This window comes from Hyla sarda, chromosome 1, assembly GCF_029499605.1.
Source record: "Hyla sarda isolate aHylSar1 chromosome 1, aHylSar1.hap1, whole genome shotgun sequence".
Taxonomy (NCBI): Eukaryota; Metazoa; Chordata; class Amphibia; order Anura; family Hylidae; genus Hyla; species Hyla sarda.
Genome location: NC_079189.1, coordinates 560764217 through 560781231, shown reverse-complemented (window position 1 = coordinate 560781231; position 17015 = coordinate 560764217).

Here is a 17015-nt window from a genome sequence, read left to right as displayed (position 1 = left end):
CCAGCATGCAAAAAGGGCATGCTGGGAGCTGTAGTTATGCAACAGCAGGAGGCAGACCACCACAACTCCCAGCATTCCCTTATGGGCATGCTGGGACTTATGGTTTTGCAACAGCTGGAGGCACATTTTTTCTATGGAAAAGTGTACCTTCAGCTGTTGTATAACTACAACTCCCAGCTTGCACAAACAGCTAAAGTGCATGCTGGGAGTTGTAGTGGTGCATCTGCTGGTTGCATAACTACAACTCCCAGCATGCCCGTTGGCTGTCGGTGACTGCTGAGAGTTGTAGTTTTGCAACAGCTGAAGGCACACTGGTTGTGAAACTCAGAGTTTTTTTTTACCTAACTCAGTGTTTCACGACCGGTGTGCCTCCAGCTGTTGCAAACTACAACTCTCAGCACTCACCGTCCACCATGCACCGTACATACTGGGAGTTGTAGTTTTGCAACAGCTGAGTTATGTAACTCAGTGATACATAACCAGTGTGCCTACAGTTGTTGCAAAACTACAACTCTCAGCAGTCACCGACAGCCAACGGGCATGCTGGGAGTTGTAGTTATGCAACAGCTGGATGTCCCCCCCCCCCCCCCCAATGTGAACGTACAGGGTACACTCACATGGGCGGAGGATTACAGTAAGTATCTGGCTGCAAGTTTGAGCTGCCGCAAACTTTCTGCTGCAGCTCAAACTGCCAGCGAGAAACTACTGTGAACCCCCACCCGTGTGACTGTACCCTAAAAACACTACACTACACTAACACAAAAAATTAAATAAAAAGTAAAAAACACTACGTATACACATACCCCTATACAACCCCCCTCCCCTCCCCAATAAAAATGAAAAACGTCTGGTACGCCACTGTTTCCAGAACGGAGCCTCCAGCTGTTGCAAAACAACTCCCAGTATTGTCGGACAGCCGTTGACTGTCCAGGCATGCCGGGAGTTTTGCAACAGCTGGAGGCACCCTGTTTGGGAATCACTGGCGTAGAATACCCCTATGTCCACCCCTATGTAAGTCCCTAATTTAGGCCTCAAATGCGCATGGCGCTCTCACTTTGGAGCCCTGTCGTATTTCAAGGCAACAGTTAAGGGTCACATATGGGGTATCGCCGTACTCGGGAGAAATTGTGTTACAAATTTTGGGGGGTATTTTTTGCTTTTACCCTTTTTAAAAATGTAAAATTTTTGGGAAAACAAGCATTTTTTTTTTTTTTACATATGGAAAAGTCATGAAACACCTGTGGGGTATAAAGGTTCACTTAACCCCTTGTTACGTTCCCCGAGGGGTCTAGTTTCCAAAATGGTATGCCATGTGGGGGTTTTTTTGCTGTCCTGGCACCATAGGGGCTTCCTAAATGCGGCATGCCCCCAGAGCAAAATTTGCTTTCAAAAAGCCAAATGTGACTCCTTCTCTTCTGAGACCTGTAGTGCGCCAGCAGAGAACTTTTCACCCCCATATGAGGTGTTTTCTGAATCAGAAGAAATTGGGCTTCAAATTTTTCGGGGTATTTTCTGCTAATACCCCTTTTAAAAATAAAAAAATTTTTTTTTTTTACATTTGCAAAAGTCGTGAAACACCTGTGGGGTATTAAGGTTCACTTTATCCCATGTTACATTCCCTGAGGGGTCTAGTTTCCAAAATGGTATGCCATGTGGGTTTTTTTTTGCTGTTCTGGCACCATAAGGGCTTCCTAAAGGTGACATGCCCCCCAAAAACCATTTCAGAAAAACGTACTCTCCAAAATCCCCTTGTCGCTCCTTCCCTTCTGAGCCCTCTACTGCGCCCGCCGAACACTTTACATAGACATATGAGGTATGTGCTTACTCGAGAGAAATTGGGCTACAAATACAAGTAAAAATTTTGTCCTTTTACCCCTTGTAAAAATTCAAAAATTGGGTCTACAAGAACATGTAAGTGTAAAAAATGAAGATTGTGAATTTTCTCCTTCACTTTGCTGCTATTCGTGTGAAACACCTAAAGGGTTAAAACACTTACTGAATGTCATTTTGAATACTTTGGGGGGAGTAGTTTTTATAATGGGGTCATTTATGGGATATTTCTAATATGAAGACCCTTCAAATCCACTTCAAACCTGAACTGGTCCCTGAAAAATACTGAGTTTGAAAATTTTGTGAAAAATCGGAAAATTGCTGCTGAACTTTGAAGCCCTCTGGTGTCTTCCAAAAGTAAAAACTCATCAATTTTATGATGCAAACATAAAGTAGACATATTGTATATGTGAACCAAAAAAAAATTGATTCGTAATATCCATTTTCCTTACAAGCAGAGAGCTTCAAAGTTAGAAAAATGCAAAATTTTTCATCAAATTTACGGATTTTTCACCAAGAAAGGATGCAAGTATCGACAAAAATTTACCACTATGTTAAAGTAGAATATGTCACGAAAAAACAATCTCGGAATCAGAATGATAACTAAAAGCATCCCAGAGTTATTAATGTTTAAAGTGACAGTGGTCAGATGTGCAAAAAACGCTTCGGTCCTTAAGGCCAAAATGGGCTCCGTCCTGAAGGGGTTAAGTGTAACCTGTGCGTACATCTAAGTGGTGTACCATTTTGTTCCTGTTAAAGTCTTAAGGGCCTAAATACTGTGAAAGACCAGACAAAAGTACATACCTGCTGGTGTTGCAGACAAATACTGTTTTAAGCGTACTGGAGCACATTGTCCTTTCATCTTAAGAGCATACCACATGCATACATCTAAGTGGTGTACCATTTTGTTCTTCTTAAAGTCTTAAGAGCCTAGATACTGTGAAAGGCCAGCCAAAAGTACACCTGCTGGTTTTGTTGACAAATACTGTTTTAAGCGTACTGGAGCGCTGTTACGCCTAGCGCTCCGGGTCCCCGCTCCTCCCCGGAGCGCTTACGGCGTCTCTCTCTCCGCAGCGCCCCGGACGGTCCCGCTGACCGGGAGCGCTGCACTGTCATGGCCGTCGGGGATGCGATTCGCACAGCGGGACGCGCCCGCTCGCGAATCGCATCCCAGGTCACTTACCCGTTCCCGTCCCCTGCTGTCATGTGCTGGCGCGCGCGGCTCCGCTCTCTAGGACGCGCGCGCGCCAGCTCCCTGAGACTTAAAGGGCCAGTGCACCAATGATTGGTGCCTGGCCCAATTAGCTTAATTGGCTTCCACCTGCTCCCTGGCTATATCTGATCTCCTCCCTTGCACTTCCTTGCCGGATCTTGTTGCCTTAGAGCCTAGTGAAAGCGTTACTGTGTTGTCCTTACTGTGTACTTGACCTCCTGCTATTACCTTCTGACTACGATCCTTGCTGCCTGCCCCGACCTTCTGCTACGTCCGACCTTGCTTCTGTCTACTCCCTTGTACCGCGCCTATCTTCAGCAGTCAGAGAGGTTGAGCCGTTGCTAGTGGATACGACCTGGTCACTACCGCCGCAGCAAGACCATCCCGCTTTGCGGCGGGCTCTGGTGAAAACCAGTAGTGACTTAGAACCGGTCCACTAGCACGGTCCACGGCAATCCCTCTCTGGCACAGAGGATCCACCTACTGCCAGCCGGCATCGTGACAGTAGATCCGGCCATGGATCCCGCTGAGGTTCCCCTGCCTTATATCTCTGATATCACCACGGTGGTCGCCCAGCAATCCCGACAGATCGCCCATCTAACCCACCAGCTGTTGGAAGTTTCCACCATGGTGCAGCAACTTCAGTCGCAACTTCTGCCTCTGCTACAGCAGCAACCATCTCCTCCGCCAGCTCCTGCACCCCTTCCGCAGCGAGTGGCCACTCCTAGCCTCCGCTTGTCCTTGCCGGACAAATTTAATGGGGACTCTAAGTTTTGCCGTGGCTTTCTTTCGCAATGTTCCCTGCACTTGGAGATGATGTCGGACCAGTTTCCTACTGAAAGGTCTTAGGTGGCTTTCGTAGTCAGCCTTCTGTCTGGAAAAGCCCTGTCATGGGCCACACCGCTCTGGGACCGCAATGACCCCGTCACTGCCTCTGTACACTCCTTCTTCTCGGAAATTCGAAGTGTCTTTGAGGAACCTGCCCGAGCCTCTTCTGCTGAGACTGCCCTGCTGAACCTGGTCCAGGGTAATTCTTCCGTTGGCGAGTACGCCATACAATTCCGTACTCTTGCTTCTGAACTATCCTGGAATAATGAGGCCCTCTGCGCGACCTTTAAAAAAGGCCTATCCAGCAACATTAAAGATGTTCTGGCCGCACGAGAAACTCCTGCTAACCTGCATGAACTCATTCATCTAGCCACTCGCATTGACATGCGTTTTTCTGAGAGGCATCAAGAGCTCCGCCAGGAAAAAGACTTAAATCTTTGGACACCTCTCCCACAGTCTCCATTGCAATCTGCGCCTAGGCCTCCCGCCGAGGAGGCCATGCAAGTGGATCGGTCTCGCCTGACCCTGGAAGAGAGGAATCGCCGTAGGGAAGAGAATCTTTGCCTGTACTGTGCCAGTACCGAACATTTTTTGGTGGATTGCCCTATCCGTCCTCCACGTCTGGGAAACGCACGCTCGCACCCAGCTCTCGTGGGTGTGGCATCTCTTGATGCTAAGTCGGCTTCTCCACGTCTCACGGTGCCTGTACGGATGTCTCCTTCAGCCAACTCTTCCCTCTCAGCCGTGGCCTGCCTGGACTCTGGTGCCTCTGGGAATTTTATTCGGGAGTCCTTGGTGAATAAATTCCGCATCCCGGTGACCCGTCTCGTCAAGCCACTCCACATTTCCGCGGTCAACGGAGCCAGGTTGGATTGCACCGTGCGTTACCGCACGGAGCCCCTCCTAATGTGCATCGGAACTCATCACGAAAAGATTGAGTTTTTGGTCCTCTCCAATTGCACTTCCGAAATTCTCCTTGGACTACCCTGGCTTCAACACCATTCCCCAACCCTGGATTGGTCCACAGGGGAGATCAAGAGCTGGGGCACCTCTTGTTTCAAGGACTGCCTTAAACCGGTTCCCAGTACTCCCTGCCGTGACCCTGTGTGTTCCCCTGTATCCGGTCTCCCTAAAGTCTTTATGGACTCTGCCTGCCATAAGAAGCGCCTCTCCCCCCCTCCCAGTCCAGTCAGGCAAGCCTCGGTGCCTCCTCATGGCCCCCGTCCTGGTGTCACACTGCCCCGTGCCAGGCCTCACCCTCTACCCTCCCTTCCCATTCCCACTCCTGCTGTACTGCCTGCCGTTGAGGAATCCCTCCATTCTTTCCCGGTGTCCTCTTCCCAGGGGAGGCAGTTACCGGACAAAGAGAAGGGGAGACCTAAGGGGGGGGTACTGTTACGCCTAGCGCTCCGGGTCCCCGCTCCTCCCCGGAGCGCTTACGGCGTCTTTCTCTCCGCAGCGCCCCGGACGGTCCCGCTGACCGGGAGCGCTGCACTGTCATGGCCGTCGGGGATGCGATTCGCACAGCGGGACGCGCCCGCTCGCGAATCGCATCCCAGGTCACTTACCCGTTCCCGTCCCCTGCTGTCATGTGCTGGCGCGCGCGGCTCCGCTCTCTAGGACGCGCGCGCGCCAGCTCCCTGAGACTTAAAGGGCCAGTGCACCAATGATTGGTGCCTGGCCCAATTAGCTTAATTGGCTTCCACCTGCTCCCTGGCTATATCTGATCTCCTCCCTTGCACTTCCTTGCCGGATCTTGTTGCCTTAGAGCCTAGTGAAAGCGTTACTGTGTTGTCCTTACTGTGTACTTGACCTCCTGCTATTACCTTCTGACTACGATCCTTGCTGCCTGCCCCGACCTTCTGCTACGTCCGACCTTGCTTCTGTCTACTCCCTTGTACCGCGCCTATCTTCAGCAGTCAGAGAGGTTGAGCCGTTGCTAGTGGATACGACCTGGTCACTACCGCCGCAGCAAGACCATCCCGCTTTGCGGCGGGCTCTGGTGAAAACCAGTAGTGACTTAGAACCGGTCCACTAGCACGGTCCACGCCAATCCCTCTCTGGCACAGAGGATCCACCTCCTGCCAGCCGGCATCGTGACAAGCGCATTGTCCTCCCCTCATATACGCACTAAGTATGTCAGGCAGAGAAGTGCCAGGACATGCACAGAGGAGTGGCAGAGGTCTCAATTCATCAGGCAAATGGTTGCAGCAGACTAGGGGCGAGTGGCAGCAGGAGTCACAGTGAGAGGCCTGAGCTCTTGGTATCAGCGAGCTGTCGTGTCTAAACCAGCAACCCATCTGCTGTCATCGATTGGTTAACACGGTCATCCACTTCATCACAAGTGACATCTGACACCCCCAGTCAACAGTCGGTGGGTTTCTCAGACACAACCCTTAGTTGGCATGGCTCAGGAGCAGTCCCTGTCCTCCCATTGCCTCTGTCCTATGCTGTTCCCTCCCCCACAGAAATATCTTATGTTGTTGGTTCAGCTCCACTATTTAGCATGGACTATCTACTAGAGGACAGTCAGCAGCTACAGCCCAGCCAAGAAGTGGAGGAAACATCCACCGCTTCCTCCGCTAGGTGGGAAAGTAGTGATGAGGAGAGTGGCGTGGGAGGCGGTGTTGCGAGCGTTCAGGCTCCTGAAGCAGACACTGTTGAGGAACCTGAGTAGGACATCAGTGACGTGCAGACACAACTCGATGATGATGAAGCCAATCGCATTTGGGAGCCAGGTGCAGAAGGTGCTTCATCAACATCAGGAGAAGAGGTTTGCAGGTGGCCTGGCAGTCAGCATGGTGGCAGAAAGTCTGGAGCCAAACGTGCCCGTGTAGACCACTTGCTTCATGGCAGCCTACCTTCCCGGGAGGTAATGGAAAAGGGGTTTCTGGAGTTGGCGGCAGTAGCAGCCAATTAATGCGGACTGTTGGTGAGAAAATCAGCTATTCGGTGGTGTGGCAGTTTTTCAAACATCCAGAGGAGTTTAACATGGCCAAAAGCAAGATGTGTCGGCAGAAGGCGAAGCGTGACCAGGGTCCGAATGTTGGCACCATGGCCCCGCATCAACATATGCAGCAACACCATAAAGCGGCCTGGGAGAACCCTGGCTCTGATTTGTGGTCCACGCCACTCCCTGTTTCAGCCAGCCAAGGCTCCACCACCTCAGCCGAAGGGAGCTATGTATCATACCCATCTTCTGTCGTTCCAGATGCTCCTGCTCCTCCTACTTCGAGTCAGTAATTCCACCAGCAATCCATCGGCAAAGCCATGTCCAAGAGACAACAGTATGCGCCCACTCATCCTACGGCGCAGAAGCTGAATGGGCTCCTGTCCAAGTTGTTGGTGCTGCAGTGCCTCCCTTTTCAAGTGGTGGACTCTGCACCTTTCAAAGAACTGATGGCTTGTGCCAAGCCAAGGTGGAGAGTCCCAAGCCGTCATTTCTTTGCGAAGAAGGCAGTACCAGCCCTGCACAATTATGTGGAACAGAAGGTGGGCCAGTCATTGAGCCTGTCGGAGTGTACCAAAGTGCACGGCAGTGCCGATGTGCGGAGCAGTAACTACGGTCAGGGAAAATACATTTTCTTTATGGCTCACTGGGTGAATGTGGTTCCTGCACAGCCACAACACCAACTTGGACAGGTCACGCCGCCTCCGCATCCCCAGTCTCAGGCCATTGGTCCTGTGACAGTGTGCCACTTCGCCTCCTCATCCTCCCCCATCTCCTTCGCCTCCACTGCACGGACAAGTCTCAGTGCCCCTCCAGCATACCATGTGCGCAGGGCACAGCGGTGTCATGCTGTTATTCACATGGTTTGCCTTAGCGAATGGAGTCACACAGGGGAGGAACTTCTAAAATTCATTCATCAAGAAATCAAATCATGGCTTACTCCAAGAAAGAAGGATGGGCGATGGCGCAGATAGGCATCGGCACACTGACAACGTAGGATCCCTCTGTACTAGTTCAGTTTGTCCTCCCTCTCAGTGGGTGTAAAAACAGGCCCCCATTTTGTGGCGGTAGCAAGGTTCCAATAAGGTGGAGAGCCATAAGTCATCCGGCTGCTGAATGGTGACAATACGCCGGTCACCACGCAAGCAAGTGAGCATTTATCGTGCCATTTGCGAAAGTGACTCAGAGGAACTCCCTGCCTCCATCTCCACTGCATACTGCCAGAGTGTGTCTGGGTCCTCTGTCTTGCCTTCCTCATAACCCTCTAGCTCCTCTGGCTACTCCTCTCCTGTCAGATGATTAGAAAAAGCGCAACTCGCAAAACTTAAACTGTGCTCCACTATGCCCCTCATCCTTCTCCCCCTCCTCCTCCAGTTCAGCCCCCACAGGGCTCATGTGGCCGTGAGATGTAGGTGCCACTTCACCAATGCCCTGACACGCCATTGTTTCCAAAAGCAGTAGATGTAGTAGATGAAGCAGTGGAACGTCATTGTTCATCCCCGTAATGCTGGCAAATGACTAATAATGTCGCTTCCTCAAAGGGCTTGAGCAAACGGCAGGTGTCACGTATGAGCTGCCACTGGTTGACATTGAAGTTACACAGGGAAGTCCCTCTATCCGCTTGGATCATCAAGAAATCGGTGATGGCTTTTCTCTGTTCGTATACTGGGTCCAACATATGGAGGGTGGAATTCCAACGTGTGGAAATGTCGCAAATCAGAATATGTTGGGGGATACCGTTTTGACTCTGCAGCTCGAGGGTTTGCTTTGCGGTGTATGAGTGACTGAAGTGCATGCAAAGTTTCCTTCCCATTGTTAGGATGTCTAGCAGATGGGGGGAACACTTCAGGAACCGCTTGACAACCAGATTGAACACGTGTGCCATGCAGGGCGCATGCCTCAGCCTTCCTTGTCGCAGCGCAGACAAGATGTTCTTCCCGTTGTCAGTCTCCATGGTTCCCATTGTCAGTTTTCGTGGAGTAAGGCAAAGTGTTCTACACCACTATTAAGGCTCTCTGTAGGCCAGAAATAGCCATTTTTAATGCAGTTTTACCGCGATTAAATTCGGACCGAACCACATTTTTTTGGAAAATTTTAATCACATTTTTCCAAAATTCGCTCATCTCTAGTCCCCATCCTAAAGTCCCACCAACAGTTTAAAATTAAAATTTTTCCATGTGGATTCCAATGGAGTAACTGGAAAAAAAAACTGAATGTTGGTGGGTGTCAGCATCCGGAGTGGTATGCAGGGATGACACAGGTAGTGGATCCTCTATGTCAGTGAAGTGATGGCGTGGGCCGTACCAGGGGAACGGAATCTAAGGGGTTACTGGTTTTCACCAGAGCCCGCCAGAAGGCGGGATGGACTTGCTGCGTCAGGTAATCCCCAGGTCGTTCCACCCAATAGCGACTCAACCTCACTGACTGCTGAGTCAGGCGCGGTACACAAAGACTAGGCAAAAGGCAAGGTCAGACGTAGCAGAAGGTCAGGGCAGGCGGCAACGGTTTGTAGTCAAGGGCAACGGCAAGGGTCTGGATACACAGGCAATGGACACACGGGAACGCTTTTACTAGCACTAGGCAACAAGATCCGGCAAGGACAGGAAGGGGAAGTGGGTTTTTATATGTTTTGGAGTGATTAACACTGATTGGGCCAGGCACCAATTAGTGGTGCACTGGCCTTTTAAATTCCAGAGAGCCAGCACGTGGGCACCCTAGAGAGCGGGGCCGCGCGCGCCGGGACATGACAGCATGGGAACGGGGCAGGTGAGAGGACTGGGATGCGACCCGTGGGTGGGCGCGTCCCGCCACGCGGATCGCATCCCCACCGGTGATAGCAGAGCAGCGCTCCCGGTCAGTGGGTCTGACCGGGGTGCTGCGAGCAGACAAGCGAGGGATGCGGGAGGGAGCAGGGACCCGGAGCGCTCGGCGTGACAGTGGGCCCTGAGGACTGAGTTGGGGACCACTGTTCTAGACTGTTACCCCTGCATAGATATTCCTGTACTGGTCATCATAACCGATGCCTGAGACCTGAGTGTACAGAAGTGTATATGACACCCATGGATCCTCTGATCTGCAAGGACTAAATAGGTGATGCTTTGGAGTAGGCATTGCCATTGGCCAAAAGTTGAACTCCATCTTTTGCCTAGAGAACCCCTTTAAATGGGCACTGTCATAAAAAAAACATTTTCTACTGCACTCATTATGGTAATTAGGTGTCTGCCTACCTGTCCAGAGGACATTTCCCCCCATCTCTTGCACAGACTTTGGACTCTTGCTGGCCTGGCAGAAGTCCAAAATCAGGAAATGCAGTCTGGAGTGCTGAGGGGAGGAGAGGGAGGAGGGGGGGGGGTGCAGCCTTAGCCAACCGTAGCTCATCTCACACTGACCGGCTCTGGGCTGTGTAGCAGAGTGAGGGAGGAAGATCTCCCCTGTATGGCTTCAGATGATGTCACGCCTGCTGGGGAACACCTCTTCCCAGTCTGTGAATCTGACTGAGACTGAGCAGAAAACAGAGCAATATCAAGGTAGAAAACTAACGAATAATAAAAAATTAAGGCAGGGGGTCGTTTATCATGATGAGGGCAGTGACCTGGGAGGATTATAAAATTAAAATACACGATCATGGCAGGTATTCTTTAAGCCAGGTCAAACAACAGATCAAAAATACATGTATTTAAGGAAATATAGTCCAGCCCCCATTGCTTGCTAGAAGGATGGATTGCATTCTATGAATATTGTATGAACTATAAAAAGGCTGCATTATGCCAAGGCTGCATTATGATTGTGCACATACTATAAACTTCAGCAGATAAACCATCCTGACCGAGCTGGTTATTCCTTCTCTCCGCACTGTGTGTGTTCGACGTGAAGACCTGAGCTCAGACGGGATATTTCCAGCCATTTCCACCTTCCCGCTGATAACGGCAAATTCACTCTTGTTCCATTTAAGCAAACAAACAAGGTCTGGGTGTTCCATGAGCTGTGATTTGTTTATCTGACCCCCGAGACTCCGCGCACCTAATGCCGCTGCCTGCTCCGCAGATTACACCTTTCCATCTGTAATTTATCATTTAATCACAACTCCACTTAATTGTGCATCATGTTCGTTCCAGGAGACTGCGAGTGATGTTCCCTTGGAAATGGGACGCTGGTGACCTTCTGATATGACTATCTGAATGGAAAGTGATTAACAAGACAATCAAGTCAGCGAATTAACCCTTTCAGGGGAGCCATCACTCCATCACCGGCAGTGAGATCACAGGAACAAACACCAGAAAAAGAATAATTCTACCAAAACTAACAACCTCCAATACAGATTGTCCAGGATAATCACTGTTGGGGTCATGGGTTATTTAGAAGGTCGCCACATAATGAGCACCATTGGTGAGGTCTCCATACAGTGTAATATTTCAGGTGTTTGTCGTTTCTCTTTCATTGCTTTTATGCATCATCAACTTGAGTTCATATAAGGGCAATCAATTTTTATATTATATAACTATATAAACCTTCTGACCATAAAAGCTGTTATGTGACGATTAAACCCATTTTCAACTGTTTAATCAACACGTATTGGTAAATAAAGTTATTTTAGTTTCTCTGTTGTCCTTCATTCTTTTCTTCTATTTTTGATGCAAATTGTCTGCTCTGCTTTCTTCATTGGCCCACTTCCTGTCTAGTGTACATCCTGTAATTAACTTCCTGTTCCTGTTGTACACTCTGGCAAGGAATTTGGCAAACTCTGTATCCCTCCAACTACACCTTCTGGACTATGAAACCTTCTGACTATTAGAGTTGTTTCTGACAATTATACCTATTTTCAACTGTCTAATAAATGAACAGTTATTGGTAAATAAAGTTATGTTAGTATCTTTCTGTGAAACCTTATGCTTTTTTTCTGTTTTTGAAGCAAAATGTCTGCTCTGCTGTCTTCATTGGCCCATTTTCTGTCTAGTGAATATCCTGGTAAAGACTTCCTGTTGTACACTCTAGCCAGAAATTCTGTCAACTCTGTTTCGCTCCCACTACATCTTTTGGACTATGAAACCTTCTGACCATGAAAGCTGTTACCTGACCTATTTTCAACTGTCTAATAAGTGAACAATTATTGGTAAATAAATTTATTTTAGTATCTATATGCTGTACTTCATGGATTTATTTTGTTTTGAATGCAAACTGTCTGCTCTGCTATCCTCATTGGCCCACTTTATTTCTCTGTATCCCTCCTACTATACCTTCTGCATTATGATCTATGATGCAAATTTTCTGCTCTACTGTCTTCATTGGTCTACACAGTAAAGAAGTTTAAGGTCCATACAGTGAAGGAGTTTAAACATGCATGGGATAAGTATAAGGCTATCCTTCATATAAGATAGGGCCAGGGACTATTTATAGTATTCAGAAATATTGGGCAGACTAGATTGGCAATTGCCGCCCCCCCCCCCCCCCTGAAATTATTGCCCCTCCTGTACAATAGCATGGTGGAGCTGGAGCTGTCAGCTGTCCCGCTCCAACATTCCCCCACCATTCCCCCACGACTGTTTTGTGGCTTTGCGCCTTCAATATCATGTGTATTGTCAAAATCAGTGGATTGCAATTCAAAATCAGTAAACATGTAAACCAAAAGGCACAAATAAACCCTGCTTGCACCTTTTTTGCACCTTTTTTAGACACAAAAAACTGTCTAAAGACAATGATAAATGTTGTCCATAGTGTTTATTATAAGAAATTTTTGGGGTAGTATGGTTTTTATGGGCCACACTACATTATGGTATTGTATTCAAAGGGTGCATGGCAAGGTTATATTCAGAGAGCACAGTATGTGGTAGCATTATATTGAGAGGGTACAGTGTGTTGTAGAAATATATTCAGAGGGTTCAGTGTGTAGTAGTATTATATTCAGAGGTTACGGTGTGTGGCGGTTTTGTATACAGAGGGTACTGTGTGTGGCGGTATTATATACAGAGGGTACAATGTGTTGTAGTAATATATTAAGAGGGTTCAGTGTGTAGTAGTATTATTGTCAGAGGTTACGGTGTGTGGCGCTTTTATATACAGAGGGTATGGTGTGTGGCGGTTTTCTATACAGAGGGTACGGTGTGTGGCAGTATTATATTCAGCGGGTACAGTGTTTTGCAGTATTTTCAGAGTGTGTACAGTGTATCAGAATTATATTCAAGGGTGTGGGCCAGTATTATATTCAAAGGATATGGTGTTTGGCAGTATTATAATAATTATTGTTTTCATATAGAGGATCAGAATCCGCTGACATAGTGAGGAACCATCTGGGCGTCAAGTTCTGCTGAGTGAACATTTAGCTAGAACAAAACACGGCGGTATATACAATCTGAATTAGATAAGGAAAGACTATAGAGAAGACGTCACCTACAGTCACTGATATCATTGTGTATTCTCCTCATTATGTCCTATCAGAGCTGCAGCCACTTGTAAGTTCTGCAGTTATGATGGGTGAAACAACAACTCCCAGCATAACCTTACCACATACTGGGAGCTGTAGTTTTAAATGGTAAAAACTTCTTTAGCACTTGGTATATTTGATTATTATACTGGAAATAATTTTCTGCAACATGCTACAGCACGGGCATCACAACATGCTAAAAAAAATCCCTTAAAGGAGTACTCCAGTGGAAAACATTTTTTTTAAATCAACTGGTAACAGAAAGTTGAACAGATTTGTAAATTACCTCTATTAAAAAATCTTTACCCTTCCAGTACTTTTTAGCTGCTGTATGCTACAGAGGAAATTATTTTCTTTTTGAATTTCTTTTTTGTATTGTCCACAGTGCTCTCTGCTGACACCTCTGTACCTGTCAGGAACTGCCCAGAGCAGCATAGGTTTGTGATGGGGATTTTCTCCTGCTGTGCACAGTTCCTGATATGGGTATCAGGTGTCAGCAGAGAGCACTGTGGACAAGACAAAAAAGAAATTCAAAAAGAAAAGAATTTCCTCTGTAGCATACAGCTGCTAAAAAGTAAGGGAAGGGTAAAGATTTTTTTAATAGATGTAATTTACAAATCTGTTTAACCCCTTAAGGACCAGGGGTTTTTCTATTTCTGCACTTTCGTTTTTTCCTCCTTACCTTTAAAAAATCATTACCCTTTCAATTTTGCATATGATCCATATGATGGCTTATTTTTTGCGCCACCAATTCTACTTTGTAATGACATCAGTCATTTTACCAAAAAATCTACAGCGAAATGGAAAAAAAATCTAAATGGAAAAAAAAAAACATTTTGTAACTTTTGGGGGCTTCCGTTTCTACGCAGTACATTGTTCGGTAAAAATGACACCTTCTCTTTATTTTGTAAGTCCATACGATTAAAATGATACCCTACTTATATAGGTTTCATTTTGTCGTACTTCTGAAAAAAATCATAACTACATGCAGGAAAATGTATACGTTTAAAATTGTTATCTTCTGACCCCTATAACTTTTTTATTTTACCGCGTATGGGTCGGTATGAGGGCTCATTTTTTGCGCCGTGATATGAAGTTTTTAGAGGTACCATACTTGTATTGATCGGACTTGTTGATAGCTTTTTATTCTTTTTTTTATGATATAAAAAGTTACCAAAAATTCACTATTTTGGACATTGGAATTTTTTTTCGCGTACGCCATTGACCGTGCGGTTTAATTAACAATATATTTTTATAATTTGGACATTTCCGCACGCAGCGATACCACATGTGTTTATTTTACTTACACTGTTTTTTTTTTTTTTTAAATGGGAAAAGGGGGGTGATTCTAACTTTTAATAGGGGAGGTGTTAAATGATCTTTATTCACTTATTATTAACTGATCCCTCAGTAAGCTGATCTGTCTTCAGATGCACTGGATGCAGTTTTTGCTGAGTACAGGATTATAGAAGAGGAAGAGGTGAAATACAGGAGTCAGATAAAAGGAGAAAATAAATTTTTCTCTGATAAGATATATAACAAAGCATGTCTCCCCTCCACTCATTCGCCAATAGGAAGGAGAGTATATATGTAAGTTAGGACAGATTTACAAATGTGTTTTCACCTCGATGCTGCCAGAAAATATGCCAAAATGGTGTATTTAAGCAAAAACCCTGTTTAGAACACCATTATTATTTGTATTGGACACTTTTTTTTTAATCTCCCTCTGCAAAGGGTAAGGATTATATGGAATCTTTAAGGCTTCACAGGCAGTGGGGAATGGCTTGGTAAGAATGGGTACAGCTCAGAGGGAAGGGGGCGTAATGTAAAGGGTGCCAAAACCTTTGGCATAAAAAGTAAACAAAATAATAAGCAGTATAAAAAACTTAGACAAGTCTAAAGATGCACAAAATTTAAGTGGCTGTTTTTTTTGTTTTGTTTTTAACAAACCTTGTTTAAATCTATAGAGGGGAAAAAAGAAACTGGCAAGTTGACTCCTGATCCAGCAACTTTTGTAATCTTTAGTGTAAAAAAATATTAAGGAAGCACTCCGGGTTTGTTTTTAGCCCATATTAGGCATACTTACCATTATTAGTGTCACGATTCGGCTTACAGGTAGTGGATCCTCTGTGTCAGCGAGGGATTGGCGTGGACCGTGCTGGTGGACCGGTTCTAAGAGGCTACTGGTGTTCACCAGAGCCCGCCGCAAAGCGGGATGGTCTTGCTGCGGCAGTAGCAACCAGGTCGTATCCACTAGCAATGGCTCAACCTCGCTGACTGCTGAGAAGGCGTGGGACAGAAGGACTAGGCAGAGGCAAGGTCAGACGTAGCAGAAGGTCGGGGCAGGCGGCAAGGTTCGTAGTCAAGATGGATAGCAGGAGTTCAGGTAACACAGGCTTTGGACAACACTAAACGCTTTCACTGGCACAAGGCAACAAGATCCGGCAAGGGAGTGCAGGGGAAGTGATCAGATATAGCCAGGGAGCAGGTGGAAGCCAATTAAGCTAATTGGGCCAGGCACCAATCATTGGTGTACTGGCCCTTTAAGTCTCAGAGAGCTGGCGCGCGCGCGCCCTAGAGAGTGCGCCAGCACATGACAGGAGGGGCCCGGGACGGGTAAGTGACCTGGAATGCGATTCGCATCCCCGACGGCCATGTCAGTGCAGCGCTCCCGGTCAGCGGGACTGACCGGGGCACTGCAGGGAGAGAGACGCCATGAGCACTCCGGGGAGGAGCGGGGACCCGGAGCGCTAGGCGTAACAGTACCCCCCCCCCTTAGGTCTCCCCCTTTTTTTGTCCGACAACTGCTTTACCAGGGACGAGGACACCGGGAGTGAATAGAGGGTTTCCTCAAAGGCAGGCAGTACAGCAGGAGTGGGAATGGGGAGGGAGGGCAGAGGGTGAAGCTTGGCACGGGGCAGGGTGACACAAGGACGGGGGCCATGAGGAGGCACTGAGGCTTGCCTGACGGGACTGGGAGGGGGGGAGAGGCATCTCTTGTGGCAAGCAGAGTCCCAGTTCTTGATCTCCCCGGTGGTCCAGTCAAGGGTGGGAGAATGAAGCCGGAGCCATGGCAGACCGAGGAGGACCTCAGAGGTACAGTTGGGAAGGACGAAGAACTCAATCCTTTCGTGGTGGGGTCCAATGCACATTAAGAGGGGTTTTGTGCGGTAACGCACGGTGCAATCCAATCTGACTCCGTTGACCGCGGAAATGTAGAGCGGCTTGACGAGACGGGTCACCGGGATGCAGAATTTATTCACCAAAGACTCCAAAATAAAATTCCCAGAGGCACCAGAGTCCAAGCAGGCCACGGCTGAGAGGGAGGAGTTGGCTGAAGGAGAAATCCGCACGGGCACCGTGAGACGTGGAGAAGCAGACTTTGAACCAAGAGACGCCACACCCACGTGAGCTGGGTGCGTGCGTGCGTTTCCCAGACGTGGAGGACGAATAGGGCAATCCACCAAGAAATGCTCGGTACTGGCACAGTACAGACAAAGATTTTCTTCCCTACAGCGATTCCTCTCTTCCTGGGTCAGGCGAGACCGATCCACTTGCATGGCCTCCTCGGCGGGAGGCCCAGGCGTAGACTGCAAAGGATGCTGTGGGAGAGGTGCCCAGAGATCTAAGCCTTTTTCCTGGCGGAGCTCCTGATGTCTCTCAGAAAAACGCATGTCAATGCGGGTGGCCAAATGGATAAGTTCTTGCAGGTTGGCAGGAATCTCTCGTGCGGCCAGCACATCCTTGATGCTACTGGATAGGCCTTTTTTAAAGGT